This window comes from Podarcis liolepis, assembly GCF_965112155.1.
Source record: "Podarcis liolepis genome assembly, chromosome: 2".
Classification (NCBI taxonomy): domain Eukaryota; kingdom Metazoa; phylum Chordata; class Lepidosauria; order Squamata; family Lacertidae; genus Podarcis; species Podarcis liolepis.
The window spans coordinates 78191860-78209261 of NC_139555.1; the positions used below are offsets into that span (position 1 = coordinate 78191860).

At 39.6% G+C, this 17402-nt stretch overlaps 1 protein-coding gene across 4 annotated transcripts in view; it reads left to right on the top strand.

The window, feature by feature from the left end:
• PPARG (peroxisome proliferator activated receptor gamma) overlaps positions 1–17402 on the top strand; it is a 56273-nt gene that overhangs the window by 17169 nt on the left and 21702 nt on the right. Inside the window, exon 1 of one of the 4 annotated variants that reach the window (XM_083489007.1) lies at positions 15995–16018. The exons of the other annotated variants lie outside the window; for them this stretch is intronic. The gene's annotated coding sequence lies outside the window, so the exon portion shown is untranslated. Of the gene's footprint in view, positions 1–15994; positions 16019–17402 lie in introns of those variants that run through there. 4 annotated transcript variants of the gene reach the window in all.

Genomic DNA, 17402 nt, shown 5'->3' on the forward strand with positions numbered 1-17402 from the left:
CAGACACAGGTCCCAATCCAAAGAAAAATAATGCCTGTGGTATTTTGAAATTAATGGAACTTAAATGAGCCATAGCTTAACATGTCTCATTGCTTTCATTGGAAAGTGAGCTTAATTATATTCTCTGAATTGAAGCCCTTCAGTTAAATAACAAAACTATATCCAAAGGAATACAGTAGTACCTCAGGTTAAGTACTTAATTCGTTCCAGAGGTCCGTTCTTAACCTGAAACTGTTCTTAACCTGAAGCACCACTTTAGCTAATGGGGCCTCTTGTTGCCGCTGCGTCGCTGCTGCGCAATTTCTGTTCTCATCCTGAAGCAAAGTTCTTAACCTGAAGCACTATTTCTGGGTTAGCGGAGTCTGTAACCTGAAGTGTATGTAACCTGAAGTGTATGTAACCTGAGGTACCACTGTATTGTTTAAGGAGTAAAAGTTAAAAAATCCCAAACACTTAGAGGCACCTTCTTAAGCCTGGGACTGCTAGAAGAAAAGACTTAGAGAAATACTTTTTGGTTATGTATCTGTTTTCCATAGCACACTTCTTTCTTTCCTTTTGATTGCTAGGCATACTGCTTTAGGCATCTATCAAGACCTCAGTACCATATACTGTCAAAATAGATGGAACTCCTTGCTCCAGAATCTTGCCACCGTTGTTTTCCTTATCTGTGAAGGAAGCACAACTACTCCCAATGGAGAAATTTCATGCTGGCTTGGTCTTAAAATAAAGTTTAAAAAAAATATCTGAGGGAAAGGTCACTTCCTAATAACTGTGACAATCTGAATTCCCAGGGAGCTTCAGGAATGATGCTACATGACTACTGCACTGACAACTTTCCAGTAATAAGTTGTTGAAATGCTGCCAGGGAAAGTTCTTCGCATTCAGGCAAAATTAGTGGAATAAGGACATGAACGTCAGCACATAATGGTTCAGTTTGTTCTTGGGTTGACATACATGCCTCCCATTTGTCTTTAGAGCACCTTTCTTCTTCTGGCAATGATTTTTCCCAGCACTCCTGGTGACTTGCCTCAAGAGTTGGGTGTAAAACTAGTGGGAAATGAAATTGGGCAAGGAAGGGTAACCTAGCACCAATAGTGGAATGGTCTCCTTTTCATCCATTCTAGGAAATGATCTCCTCATAATAAAGTTATTAACTAAACCAGGAACTGTCAAAGCTGTCACTCCTTCAAGCAGACTACAGATTCAGAAAAATTATGTAATGGTTGCCCATGGCTTGAAATATTCTTTTAAAAAAAACTGTAGATACAGAGTAGTCCGAGTTCAAGTAAATCTAGTAGTCACAAATGCTGTTGTTGTTGTTTAGTCGTTTAGTCGTGTCCGACTCTTCGTGACCCCATGGACCAGAGCACGCCAGGCACTTCTGTCTTCCACTGCCTCCCGCAGTTTGGTCAAACTCCTGCTAAAAACAACTTGATCCATTGACGTCAGCAGTACTTAAACATGAAAGAATCACACTCTGTTTCCCTAGAACTTGCATTAGATTTGTGAGCAGTGGCCATCAATTTGACTGCATAAAACTTGCAGGTGTCAAGGTAACTAGGTAACTACAACTTATCCAATCCTGCAGAACACTTCCATTAAACTTCATTGCCATTGACTACAATGTCAATAGCTGGGTTGCAGTGTATGATGAGAAACACCCTTGTGCTGTTTGGTGCTTTAAAATTACCTTGCTTTTAATTGATTTTATCTGTCTGCAACTTATCTTGTTAAGTTGCCTTGGAAATTTTTTTTTGTATTAAGTGACTAACAAATGTAGCAAGTAACAGTAAGAATTATGTGCGAATCTTCACCCAGTCATGCAGCTCCTGGGTGGCACTGGGGAAATTGCTGCCTCTCAGCCTAATCTACCGCATAGGGTAGTGCCGATGCTAAATTAGGATGCTAAGCTCCTTGGAGAAAGGTAGGGTACAAATATGAAAAATAGCACTCAGCTGTAGTATTCAGAAAAAAAATTTCTGTTTCAATTTAAAGATAGCTATAATATGAAATAAGTATTATTATTATTATTATTATTATTATTATTATTATTATTATTATTGTTAGTCAACAGCCTCATGCAGAAGCCTTTAGGTTGCAAAGTCATTAATGGTGGAGTCATTAGCTTCCTAGATAGACACTTTGAATAATCATATTGATGATATGATAATAGAAGCACTTTCAAATTATAAGTTGCCCACTTTTAATATTTAAGTCATGCTCTGGCTATATTATCGATTTACATCTGTACTCCATAATTTAGTCTTATGATTTACATTCTTATGGTTTATGTTTTGGAGTAATAATAATAATTATAATAATGCTTGCCTTGTGCAAAGTATGTGAGTATTTTAAGAGCGTCACATATGTGATTGCTGTAATCCTTAGCAGCCCTGTAAGCTAGGTCAGCATTATCCCCACGAGGCAGATGAAGGGAAAGTGCCTTGCCTCAAGTCACCTAGTGGCTTGATAGAAGAGGAGATTTGAACTGAAGGCTCCCATTTCATGGCTTTGTCTCAGTGCTACTATGCTACACTAGTTCTCTGAGCTACTTATTAAACCATAATCAGCCATGCTTGAAGGTACTTGTTAAACCATAAGCTCAAGTCTGCTCAAGTCTCTCATAGTCGTCTCGTTGTCCAGGTCTCAATTCATGCCTTGTCGTGTTCATGTCTTGACACCCACCGCAGACAGTTTTGTAACATTCTTCCAATACATAACCATACTGTCTTCATGTGCTCATGACATAATCTATTCCCTTGCCCATGCTGTGCTTTGCTTTTTGGATGTGGTAATGAAATGCATGTCTTTTTCCACTTGCACGCCTACCTACTTTGCTTGAGCATGATCAAAAGGAATGCATGTCGCTGTCTAGTGGAGTGGTACATTTCCTCTTAGCTATGTTTAAAAAGTTTATTTTAACATAATTAAATCCTTTCATGGGCTTGTATGTATCATAAGAGCAGGAAGATTTCTTGCCATTTATCTTCCTTGGTTTCAATATTATTACAGACATCATCTGATCATCCAATGATTTTTTTATGCTCTTTGTTCGTGAGCAATTTTAATTTTAAAATTTTGTTAGTAATCTGAAACGCCCCCCCCCCCCGCTCTTCCAGGTAATGAGGCAGTTCCTATCCTATGGATTAACTTCAAGAATAATTCCTCCTAAATATGAACAGATATACTAACGACATTTGAAGGCAGTGAATGCTACAGGTGTAGCAATCCTGGAGAAATATCAGATCATACATAGTGTTCTGACTTCATTACTGGTGTAGCTTGAATCAATTTTTTAACATCCGATAGCCAGTCACTTATGATTAATTAATTGATTTATTGATTCATATGAACGTCTTCCTTTCTGGTGTTATCTCAATAAACAAATTTGCATTGTACAAGAGCATTCACGTATTTAAAGCAGTGGGTTATATCCAAGAGCTGGTTCATTGATGCACATTCATTACAAAATATAAAATGGTAAGCTTTTAGCCTGGTTGCTGTCCAGAAAAGCATAATTTTTTTCTTAATTATATTGGAAGTGTTAGCTAGCTAGATTCCAGGATTTGTGTGCTTATTTTACTGATCCCTTCTTCCCTTGGCCTCAAGTTCCTTGTACACGCTTACCTGAGGGTAAGTCACACTGGACACATTGCAAAGTCCACCTTATCATTTAAAAGTTGGACTTCGGTGTGTGAAGGGCCAAGACAGAGTGATTGTCTGAATTTCCTATTTCAAGGTCAACTGAAAAGTTCCAAAAAAGGACTGTCCTTGCTGAAAACCATATGCTTCATGGAAATCATGTGAGAGCTCTTACATTTGCCTTATTTCACAAAGGACAGGAACGACAGGATGTGGGATGCTGCTGCCTCTAAGGACCCATCTTGGATATAAAATGGTTCCAGTTGGAGAGTTGTATATGGAAGGAATGCAGGAAGTGTACTATTCCTGGTCTTCTGCTTTTACTTTCCAGTTGCAGTCGGGATCACCCATGGATCCATCCAGAGTTTATTTTAGGGCATCTTCTCAAGGGTAGATAGCATATCCTACAAGCTTTTCAAACGAAGAGTTTTGAGTGGGGCTTTCAATAACTGCCTAAGCTATTCCCCTGCTTCCTATGCTCTTTGTCATTGCTCTATAGGATGTCAGATGCTGATTCAGGGGTTGTAATTTTTTTGGTCTGTTGAGGAGCCAAACAGCACAGTCACTCCGTTACGTAATACGCCCCCACTAGAACCACATGACAATTAGCAGCAGTACCAGGCATGCTTCAGGGGTAACAAAAAGTCAGAGTGAGAGTTTCATAGTTCCTCATGTAATTCTTCCTTCAGGGGGAAAAATGATGGCAGTATATTTTTAGATTGCAGAAATCCTGCCCCATAAGTGAAAATAGACTTTACATCTTCCAGATCTTCTGCCTATATGCTATAGGGCCACACAATGTTCTGGTAAAATGATAGCCAAGCAAATACTACATCACCACCTCCTCTCCATGAGCAGCTTACTTTGTATGCTTCCCAAAGCAGGCTGAGGTGAACAATTGTGAGTTTCACACAGAAGCAGTGCACCTGTCCCAGTGTAAAAGTTCATATGGAATAAATGCCTTACAGAAGTGTGCCTTGCGGCATTCTCAAAATACTTTGTCTGTGCTGTGTAAAATATATACTACAAAACTCATTAAACAAAACTGACACGTGTCAAAATGAGATGTTTCAGCTTTAAGTGGAAAACCACAAAATAATATGTACATGCAATGGAAGAGAACTAAATTCTACCCTTTTTCTTCCTTCCTTCCTTCCTTACTTATACTAAGCAGGTGTTGCAGTATAATTTATGTTAAAAAAACCAAGCTCCATTCAAATTACTGATCCTACTCCTCCAAAGCCTTGACTTTCGGCATGTTAGACAAAAAGGGCACAGAAACAGAGACTTCCTCCTTTTGTGCTTTTCAAAGAAAATACATGGACTTTTGCCCTTTGCATATTTTGTAAGAATTCTGGGCAAGGAGATGACTCAGTGTCTTGGTAGCGGAACATATAACCTTTAAGTTCAAAAGCCATGCGTTTACATCCTGAAATATGCATAGGTTGAAATCTTCAAGTCTCTTTATTATATCATCCTTTAAGAAGATTTCCCCTGTACATGACAATATTTTGAAATCCCATTACCCAATGTTAAATTTCCAGTGTATAGATTTCATTAAATAACTCCTAACAGAAATATCTACCTCACTGTTATATCTTTTAGTGTGGCTGAAGAACAAGCTCACATGGCCAATCAACTTGGATTTTCATCCAAGGCTTCATCCAGTTGTGCTACAATTACAAATACAGAATTACCATTAAGGAAGAACAGGATTTGCAGCCAAAACGAACCTTTAGAAAGCAAAGGATGTTTAGGTACAACCAGCTCTGCCTCTTGAGAAGTCAGTGGCGCTGTTGATCAAAACCTAAATCTTTCTGCTGTTAATCATGAATTTAAAATTATTCATAATGAATTAAGAATAAATAAATAATATGCGCCACTTTTTCCACAGCAGTTCACAAGAAACATCATCTTGTTAGTAAAATACAAGACCACATTGGGGGACACACACCACAATTTGTTATAATACTTCTTAACACATTAAGAGCATAAGAAGATCCCTATTGGCTGGATCATCCCATAGCTCCATCTAGTCTGGTTTCCTGGTTACCACAGTGACCAACCAGGTGCCTATAGTCCACAAGCAGAAAACCTGCATGATTTGAGCAGGGCAGTACACTATAGACTGCATAGTGGCTTGCACTATACCCTTTCTACATTTTTGCAAACCTACAAATAAGTGTCTCAGGAACAGCTTCATAATCTGTTTCAGGCTTCACTTACTAAATTTATACAGGACCACCACAATAACATGGCTTTGGGGGTGGCTCACAAACATAAAATGATAAAATGCAGTTAAAGCACAGTCCTAAAACAACAAGATATATAACACAGTAACAACTTCAAGCCTATAATTTCCGACAGAGAAAATAAACCAAATGACTAAAAAGAATTCATAACATGTAAACCAAATTGGGGGTGGGTGGGTGCTGATTTACTCAGTAGAGTGTCGAATTCAGAGAAGCCTGGGTTTAAATCTACAATGAGACATGAAATTCACCTGTGACCTTGGGCTAGTCATCATCTCTCAGCCTGACCAGCTTCACAAGGATGCTGTGAGGGGGGAAGGTTCTGTGTGCCATTCTGAGATCTTTGGAGGAAGGGTAAGATAAAAATGTAAGACTGTTTGAATGGCAGTGATGACAATGTTGTTGCAGGCAGAGTGATCTGTGTCACAAATAGTTAGTTCTTCTAGAAGTGGAAACATTGATCTCCCCCTGATTTAATCATGATGTTAAAACCTGCATATATAATGCAAAACTGAGCTTAATTGCATGCCCTGAATTGAAGAAAGAGGGAAATATTGTAATACTTCTATTCAGAAAAGGAGCTAAATTACACCTGGTTCGACATTAGTATAGAATTTGCAAAGCTTCGAGAGTTCCCATTTTAAGCTGAGACGGTAGAACAAGAGACTCTTAATCTCAGGGTTGTGAGTTCAAATCTCACATTTGGGGGAAAAGATTCTTGCATTGCAGGCAGGGATTCAGCTAGATGACCTTTGTGATCCCTTCCAACAATTCTGTGATTCTATGATCCCCAGTGCTTATGCATTCACAGTTAGTAGAGTGCTTTATCTACAGCCATTTATGCATATAGCTACCAACTGAGGTTAAAACTATTCATTTGATGAAGTTTGTCCATGGAAGTTTGTGCTATACTGAATGTCTTGGAACTATTTCTCATTTTCACTCTCTTACACAAAGCAACATCCTTTTAGTTTAGACTCACCGCAGTGGAAGTAGATGAATCTCTCTCCCCTCCCACATATGCAAACAAGGTACAATAAACACAAGGTGATTTCTGCCCATGTGCATGTTAATACAAGTTGGCATTTGTTACAAGGGATTTGTTTGGTTCAAAAGTGCAGTTGCATGAAATGGCTTTGGTTCATCAACAAAAAGTGGCTAGTTTGTTTTTCTTGAGATTGTGCAGGTGAGAAAATAAAGGCTTGTTAAGGGGAAGTCTTATCCTTCTGTGCACTCTGCTAGCACAAGCTTTCGTGTCAGTTGTACAGGTTCCTCATGGACTTCTGGGTGAAAGCTGACAGGTATTGGGGAGATGCCAGTTCAGAATGATACATTCAGGGATGGTGCCACAAAAGGGGAGAAGCTGGAATTAGACACACAGAAATTAAGAAGAGTCAATCAAAAAGATGAAGGTGACATAGGAAATATTGCTCATATTATCAGAAACCCAGCTCCCCAGTGAAAATTAATGAAGAGTTTAGATTTGATATCCCACTTTATCACTACCCGAAGGAGTCTCAAAGCGGCTAACATTCTCCTTTCCCTTCCTCCCCCACAACAAACACTCTGTGAGGTGAGTGGGGCTGAGAGACTTCAGAGAAGTGTGACTGGCCCAAGGTCACCCAGCAGCTGCATGTGGAGGAGCGGAGACGCGAACCCTGTCACAGGGATTTGAACCGCCGAGCTTCTGATCGGCAAGTCCTAGGTTCTGTGGTTTAACCCACAACACCACCCACATCCTTCAGGCAACTAATGTATTTGCAAATGTATTTGCATGTAATGCTAAGCCAAACCATTGTTTAGTACAAACGAGAACACCTGCAGGCTCCCAGAGAGGAAGCTGAGGCAGCATTGCTCCTTCCTGGTTGTTCTGCTGCTGTGCTGTGTTAAGCCATGGTTTGGTTTAGCATGCAATCCAAGCCTGTGTTTGTGGTTTAGCTCTCTCCAGACAACTCACAAGATGCAACTAAGGCTTGTCATATGGCTTCCAGCTTGTGGTTTATCTAGGAGAGCTAAAACATGAGCCCAGGTTTGAAAGTCATGCTAAGCCAAAGCATGACTTAGGTCAGCAGAAGAGCAGAGTGGTTGTGATCTCTTCTGTGAGAGCCCACACATTTGATCCTTCCCACTTTGCCATGATTTGGCTAGCTGGTATAAGTTTTGTAATCATAAAAACTGACCTCTTAGTGAAAACCTTTGCTCCAGCTGGCAAAGATCAGGAACTAATTGTGTCATGCTACTAAATATGGAACTAGGTCTCCTTCTGGCACATTAATGACACATTAATGGCACAATTTCAAGGGAAATACTTTTTTAAAAAAATAATAAGTAAGACATACTGTTAAACTCCACTCTTCCCCTTCCCCTTTGACATTGGCACTAAGCCAAGCTGAGTGAGAGATGCTTGAGATGCAAGATCACCTCTCCCCACCTGTGCAGTCTCACTGATGTTAGAATTAGGCACTCCACGTGTGTGGGCAGCACACAGACAACAAATATGGCTGCCACAAGTTTGGGCCTACATTAAAATTTAGCTGATCATAGTATGGCTTTGCTCCAAAGAGTACATATTAGGACTTGAAATTTGACTTTTGGCTTCTTTACACATTATGTTTTTAGGCATACACACAAAAATGTTTTCAATGTAGAATGTGACAAAACAGGCATTGTGAAAATATGTGCATTATACTTGTACAATCGTCAGGGAGCTAGGGTTAGCCAGAGCTTCCTTGGAAGCGTACGTTCAGTGTCAGACAAATGTTTGCTGATATGTAATGTGTGAAACAACTATTTCTTGGGGATTAAAAAAAATATGTATGTCTGGAGATGCAGGCACCTGGAACTATAACACTAGCATAGCCATAGCATTTTTCCAGATCTAACTTGGACACCTGCTATTAGCCAAAATTTAATAGACCTGGGAGATCTGGTCATAAATCTGTATTACCTCATTTAGTTTGGCCCTAAGTAGGCATGTTGGGTAACTTGTGATCTTCCTGAGTAGCCACAAGCCAATTATAGCCAAAAGTAAAGTCATAAAGGCTGCTGTTGTGCCATCATAAACAAATAAAATCTTTAAGCTTGTTAATTATTGAGTTGAGTTTACCACACCAAATTCCTGAGCTACTTATGTGGAAGCCAGTTCTCTTAAAACTGAAAGGGGCCAATCTTCAAATAAAGATAAGGATATTGAAATGATTTGCAGTGCAACCCTAAGCATGTTTCATCAGGAGTTCAGCTGGTGTGTTTAGAACTGGTGAAGTAGTACTTAATATTAATTATGTCAAATTATTTCCCTCGCATGTAGACTGAGTAGCTAACTAAAGTATTACAATGACTGTAGGATACTTTGACATCTGTGCTGTACTTATAAGAGACCTGCAGGCCAAAACATGTCCATTGTAAAAAAAATCCATAAAGTTTAACACAGAATTACAAAATCAGTAAAACAAACACTTTTACTTGTCTGCCTGCCCACACATACTGTCCAATACAATCCTGTTTGCATGGAAATAAGCCCTGTTGAGTTTGCATGGAAATAAGCCCTGTTGAGTTCAGTAGTACTTGTTGTTGTTTAGTCGTTTAGTTGTGTCCGACTCTTCGTGACCCCATGGACCAGAGCACGCCAGGCACTCCTGTCTTCCACTGCCTCCCGCAGTTTGGTCAGACTCATGCTGGTAGCTTCGAGAACACTGTCCAACTATCTTGTTCTCTGCCGTCCCCTTCTCCTTGTGCCCTCCATCTTTCCCAACATCAGGGTCTTTTCCAGGGAGTCTTCTCTTCTCATGAGGTGACCAAAATATTGGAGCCTCAGCTTCACAATCTGTCCTTCCAGTGAGCACTCAGGGCTGATTTCCTTAAGAATGGATACGTTTGATCAATAGTACTTACTCCTGTGTAAATGAGTATAGGGCTGCAATCTAAGTTAGTCCTGTGTTTGTTTGTTTGTTTGTTTGTTTGTTTGTTTGTTTGTTTGTTTACAACTCTTCATTCATGTTCCCAAAGTGGGTAATGATCATTTAAATGCTATGACAAAATCAAAATAAGCAAATTTGCTGTAAAACACAATATAAATAGTCAGGCAGCCTAAAAGGCAATAAAAGAGCTTCCCTCTTTTGAGGTTTACAAAAATTGCCACGCAACTCTTGTTTGCTTGAGGCAACTAAGTGGTGACTATTTGCAAGCATGGTTTAACAACATTTATACCGTAGTGTGGAGATCATGTGATTGAACACAGATACATTAGTGCTATGGAAATCTTATATTGCTTGGAATTAACTATGTTTTTAAAAAGTGTAGGCCAGTTTTAAGATTTGCTAATTAGCAGTTGTATTTAAACAGAACATTCAAATAGAACATATCTTTAAGGCTGTAATCCTATGCATACTAATGGGAAAATGGAGTAAGGATTGCAGAGTCACTTGGGAGAAGGTCTTATTGAATTCTGTGGGACTTACTTCTGAGTAGATAAGGATAGGATTGCACTGTAAGTAGCTTTTGGCAGTGGGGTTGTTTTCCTTTTATCACCTTGTTATTCCAGATGCTGAACTGTAAGTAATAGCATTTTATTTCTTGAAAACAAACTGATCTTAGGTGAGTGATAAGCAGATTTTTACATCTCTGACCACCCATCCAGTACATGCTCAAAGCATTCAAATTCCACATATTTTAAAGCAGCATGATAGTGCAATCCCATACATGTCCGCTCAGAAGTAAGTTCCATTGAGCTTAAGGTAAGTGTTATAGGAATTCAGTCTTAGCAAAATACATAGGATTTCAAGCTGCCTACCTCTGAGTTGAAGTATGTATTTTCTCTTAACCTCCTCTCTCCAAAATACAGAATTTAGACCATTGTGCCTTATTTGAACTTTTTGAGCCCCTGTAAACTTGTAGAAAATGCAAGAATTGTTTTGATATCAAAGAATTCTAAAGTAAGGAGCAGAATGCCAAATCACTGTATAATGTACACCCATAGGAAAATCCACAAAGTTCAGTGAGACTTACCTACCCAAGCAATAATGACTAGGATAACATCACGAGTTACTATAAAATTTACACCAGTGAAGTCCATTGGGTAGATTTGAGCCTAATTTGCTTCAAAGGTGCTTATGGAGATATAAACTGGGATTCCCCTGTATATGCTGCCCCTGAACTTCTTGAAAGAAGAGCAGGATACCAATAAAGTAAATGAACAGATGAAGTTAATGTGTTTCTTTTTTAAAAAATGTGTTCAGCTGCATGTAATGTTTGGAATTGCTTTATAAAATTAATAAGTGAGCATTTTGTCTCCCTTCAAATGTGTGCTTGTTTCTCTGACAAAGAAGCTTCTTTTACTGATTCAGTTCTGTCTCACACGTGATTAACTTTCGTGATAATGCAGCTGGTCAGATCAAAATGATATGTTCTTACGCATGTTTCCTTTTAAAGCATATATATATATATATATATATAAAACATACCTTGGCTGAAAAGAGATTTCCATGTTGACTGCAAAGAAAAGAAAGACCTCCATCTATTTCAAAAGCAAACGAATGTGTTGGCTGTGTGTAGGGAGTACTAGTTAGGACTTGAATGACCTGACTGGCAAATCTTGCGCTTATCTGGCAAATCTTGCTCTTATCTTTGCAATATGTAAATTCTGGGACAAATTTTCCTCTTAAACTGTCTGTGAGGTTGCTGAAGAGCTGAAAAACAGGACGTTATCATTTGGATGGTATGCAGTCAGTTTAGGGTCGATTGCTGCAATATTCCCATAGTTGGTCATCTGATCTAGTCCAGCCTGGGGCCTGATCAAAATTTCAAAAGTAAGGAACTCTAATCCTAGGCTGTCCCAAAACAAATTAGACTTTAAAGGAGCATCAGTAGTCTCTGATTTGTTTCTCCACTTTGCTGGGCAAAATAGATTTTCATGGCTTCAACCTGTATCTTCCGGTGGTGAAAGGAGGCTATTGTGAGGCCTCTTCTTAAAAGGGCTTTCCAGGACCCAGCATCTTTCCAGTTTCTGCTCAGTGGCAAATCTCTATCTTGTGGACAATGTGATCAAACTGGTGGAGACTGTTATCCAAATGCTTTCGGACAATCTGGTAGACACATTTCAACCTCCCTTCTGTTTGGTTCCTGTGGTGAATGATCTATGCCAAGTAATGGACAGGATGAGCTGGATATTTTGATCTGTAAAAGATGCCCTCTCCCTCTCTTCTTTCTATTGGGGGGCACATGTAACTTTCAAAGTGCTGAAAAGGTACTTGGAGTTGGTCATGGGCTGAATTATGGCTAAGAAACTGAAGTTGTGGTCAGACAAGATAAAGTTCAGTAGGTTATCAACCCAAGAAAGTGGTGTTTCTTTTTTACATATGATGCCAGCAACCGAGAGAGAGGGAAGGGGAAAGGGAGAGGTGGCAGGGACGTTGGCTCAGTGTAGGCACATTGGATTGGCTCTGCCACTGTGCCCACACCACACCAACCTCCCTGCCACTTCACCCCTCTTGGTTGTCAGCAGCGACCTCCACATTATGAAGCCGTACTCTGCCGGCCACTACCATATGGAGTTTAACTGTGTGCTGTACTACTGCACGATGGTCCTTCCCACGCTGTTCATGAGCTATTAATGAAACGGGCAGATTAAAAACCCATGTGCTGTTTCTTCCCCCCAAAATATTTTTAGTAAATAGTGTTTTGCCAGTCCTTTAGGTCAAGCATCCTTAATTTGTGAGTGTGATCCATCAAGCCAAACACAACCCACCAGTCCTGTACAGGCCCAGGGCTGTTGGAGAAACAGAACAATTATTTAGTCCAAAACAGATAAACATGCACTCACTAACACCCAGTTCCAGGACAAGGTTTTCAAAAGGCAATGTCAAGTTGACAGAGGGGGGGAAATATTTAGCCAACTAACGCAGAAAAGGCACTGTGCTACATATGGCTCATCGCTACTTGTACTTCAAAAGTACAACAGGTAAGAGGATGGCTGAAGATTGCAGTCGGGGACTTGCAGTGGAATGCTAAGCCTACAGATTAATATAGGCTATGCTTTTAATGTCAGGGTCTCAGAGTGAAGCATAAGTCAATCAATGGGACTTTCTTCCAGGTAAACATGGTGAGGATCTGCAGAACTATAAACACACACATGAGTTGTGTCATATGAATCTATTATAATTAAGATGAAGGAAGTACTGCAAAAAAACCCCATTAAAACTCACTTGTCTCCTTTACACTGTTAATTTTGATTACTACCTGCAATTTGATCTTCAGTGAACTTTGACGGTGAACTCCTTTTCCTGTTTAAGGGCATAACTGAATGGGGTCAGATGTGTTCTGAGTTCACTGGTTATGCTCCCTCTGCTGACTCCGCAGCAGCACAACAAAACAGCAATGGATAGGAAGAAAGTCAGGAAGAAACAGTGCAAAACACGAGCAGATTTAAACAACAACACGGCACAAGGCAGACTATGCATACATAATGGTCCATGCTAGCTGGGTGGAACTGAAAGGAGTATGCAATGCCCTGTTTTCCAAGCTGATTTTAAATACATACATACATTCTGTATTCTTGCCAAATGACAATTACATGATATTTACATTACTATAACATGGTATTATCTTTACTATATGAATTTTGAGTCTATGAAGATAGTAAATATATTTGCAGCATGCTATTAGCCTGCTGTGTGTAAGGGCAGATATGTACATAGGCTGTCTGGTACTAGCACTGCAAAATGGAAACTAGCACAGTACTGGCCTGCAGCTAGCACAGATGTGAAGCGGAAAGCCAGCCTCAGCCTCTCTCCCGATTCACCATCCCCAGGGCTATCCCTTATGTCACCATGGCCTTCCTGGTGCTGATCAAATGGTTTAAAAAAAACAAAACAGTTTGTATGTCATTGTCATAATAAAAATCAACATAAAACCATATACCCGTCCTTATTATATTCTCTCTCTTTTTGCCTAGTTGTATCTCTAGGAATTTCCTTTTTTTGAAACTTTTCCTTTACTGGTTTTGTAAAAACAAGTATTAAATCAGGATGTTGTGTCTGCTTCTTTGTAACAGGTCTAGGGACAACATTCTCTACAGTATTTTCATCTGTTTGTAGGGAGGAAATGTCTAGAATGCAGTGCAGCAAGCCATTCAGGTTAACAGAGAGTAAGCATGGTTTATAGGGTACCGGTAATTTGTGAACAGGGATTGGGGGGGGGGGGAAGAGGTTGGTACCATGGTGATCTCTTAGTCATGATTCTTTTATTTATTTAAAATATTTATAAATCACCCTTTCCCCAGGCTAATTCACAACAAATGAATTAGATCAGGCTAATTCACAAGAAATATATAGACATCACAATGCAAACTGTTGCAAAGGAGAAAGTGTGTCTTTTCCCCCTCCTAAAGCTCCTTGTGAGAGAACTTTAAAAGTTCATGGCCAATATGCCCTGATCCTAATCCTACTATTCAGGACACTAGAAATTCTGTGTAAACTATAATATTAGAAACAACACTGGGATGAAAGCTGACAACTCATCCAAGCTAATGTCAAATATCTTCATTAGGTTTTTGTGTATGTGTGCAAATATTAGTTGTTCCTATAGAACACTTTTAACTGCTTCTCTGTTACAATGCTCATCCCTATAAACCGCTAAGAATTTTGTTGTTTACTACGTATCTGTTTTTCTTAATTCTTCACTTATTTAACAATATTTACATACCGCCTGAATGTAGGAAAATTGATTGTAAGCTGTTTATAAAACCTCTAAGTGGTTTATGGCAATTTTAGGGTGTGTGCTCATCTTAAACTGTCTCTGTACATTCAGTGGCGGGGTACTTTTGCAAGACAATTTCTATTACCCTTTGGCAGTTGGAGGGGGAAAAGACCCTTCAGATTATTACAAACCAGGACTCCAATTTCAGGAGCCAGTATTATTATTATTGTTTATTTAAGTTCTAATCCTGCATGGAGCCAAATAATTGTTTAAAAATATTGGGTGGCATCTAATTTTTAGAGAACTAGGTGCCTGAAACATTTCCAGAGAAATTAGTTTTTCACACCCATTATCTATATCTCCAGTTAAGTCTCCATTTCTACATTGTGTTAATCATTTGTTACATTTTATCTAGCCAGCTACTAGTTTTGATGTTCCTTCATCTATTTCCGTATAGGCTTTTGGATGATTAGCAAGCATAATAACTGTTGCTTTAGTGCATTGCTGAATAAAGCCTGCAGTGTTTTTAAAGAACAAGGTGTTCCTTTTTATTTTGATATAATGCTGTGCTCAGTAAATTACTTGCAGTAATTTCTAGTCATATAATTGCTGCAGGCACCTAGATGATCCCATTATGATACCGTCCACGTTCCAAGTATTTTATGCATTTTAAATAAATACACATTCTAATTTTATTTCTAGATAATTTCCAGATTTTTTTCTGATATGCGTCTGTATTATTGACACCCTAGTTCGTTTGCACCATTGCAGCTACCTGCTGCGCCACAATGCCATCATGTTTAATGACACCGGACTGCTTGACTAGCTGTACTCATTTCTAGTTCATTGCATTTTCTGGCACAAGGAGGCTGCAAACCTTTGGCCATAATTTTGGTATCGGACAAAATTTTCTCACTGAATACTTGAAACTTGGCCAAAAGGATGTGGTGGTCCAGATTGCTTTCCATCCATCATCACAGATAATTGTTTGTTTCTCAGATTGTGGTCTGAGAATGTTAAACCTATAGCTTAAAGTCCCAGTCAACAATTAATTTTAGACAGTAGCTATATTTTGAACTGTTTGAGGTCTGGGGGGCCAGCAGCAATGGTTCCACCCACCAACGTGCTCCTAGTGAAGTAGAGTTACAGGCAAAGAAGGGCTCTTGAACTGATTCCTCCTTTGTGTGATTAAGCAGTTTAGAAATGCTTATGGGTGGGTGAGTGAGTGAGTGAGTGAGTGAGTGAATGTCTTACCTTAAGATTCCATAAATGTCCTACTTGAAGCAAACAACTGACCACAGTGGCAAATCTCTGTGACATTTGGACAAGCTGTGTTGCATCAATATGGGGCTCTTGCAATGGCTGAGAAGAAAAGTGTGGTTGTGATGGAGCAGCAGATGATGGATCCCAACATGGATGGCTTCCAGGATGCAGTAAATCAAATAGTAGTGCTTTGATGTTTGTGGACAAGGTGGCAGTGCAGCTCACAGGACTCCATCCCCATCTTCCCACAAAGTTAAACTGACTTTATTTCATGGCTTTTCCTCAAAGAGTTTTGTGAAGATATCGAAAATTCTCAACTAAAGAAGTCCGCTTCACAGAACTGCATAATTTCTAGGCTCTAAAGAGATGGGGAGTGGCTGTAAAATCGCTTTAAGTTACTGCTTTGCAAGGAATCCTTTCACCCCTCCTGCTTCTTTGAGCTCCTACTCCAGTTTTGCTTTAGAATGTTCTAGAATTAGTCAAGCTATCTTTGCTGAACAAGAGTACCACTAGTCAAAACTTTTGACTCAAAAGTATAACCTATACCAGGCACAGGCAAACTCTTCCCTCCAGATGTTTTGAGACTACAGTTCCCATCATCCCTGACCACTGGTCCGGTTAGCTAGGGATGATGGGAGTTGTAGTCCCAAAACATCTGGAGGGCCAAGTTTGCCTGACCTATATGTTCAGGACTTTTACCCGAATAAAGTGTGTTGTAATCGCTTTTTAAAAGCAAAACAACAGTATTTTTCCAACTTTCTCCTAGACATGTTTACTCAGAAGAAAATCCCATTGGTTTCAGGGGAGTTTATTTCCAAAGTCGTATGCTTAGGATTGCAAACTTAAAGGCATGCCCAGACTCACCCAGGTCACAGAGGACATCTGCTGCCTTAGCAGTGGCACCAGCTACTGTGAAATGTTTGCATATGTCACAGAGGAAGTTAAAAGTTGACACAAGCCTCTCCTCCTTATTCTTATAACGTTATACATGATAAAATATTGCTGTCTTTCTCGCCAAAAGCTGCTTAGAAAAAGACATAGTGGTGTTAGCTGGTTCAAAGTAAACAGAGTCAGACAGCTTTTTATTACATAAAGGTGTAAAGTCCACACATGCCAACGGGTCCCAAGTTCAAATGAAATACCCAAGCTTAAGTAAGCCTCTCTTTTTTACTTCTTTTACTCCTTTTTTACAAGATTAGTTCTAATCTTGGGTATTTTGTGGTTCTAATTCAACTCCTAGGGGTTGAGGTCCCTTTGCCCCCCCCATAAAATATTTGAGGGGACGGGCTCCCGATGTTGATGGGCATTGCCATTCAATTGATATGTGTGATCGATTATGTGAGGTGGGGCTTGCCTGGGTCCCCTGATATTTTATTCAAGTTGGCACCCCTGCCAGGGGGTTTGCCTGGGGTCTCCATATTTTTAGGCACCAGGCAAAAACGTTCCTCTTCAACTAGGCTGATTAATATTCTGCAGCCTTTTAAATGTGTCTGTGGGGAGTGGGGTGTTATTGTTTTGTTGTTTTGGTTTAATTATTTACTTGTGTTTTGTCTT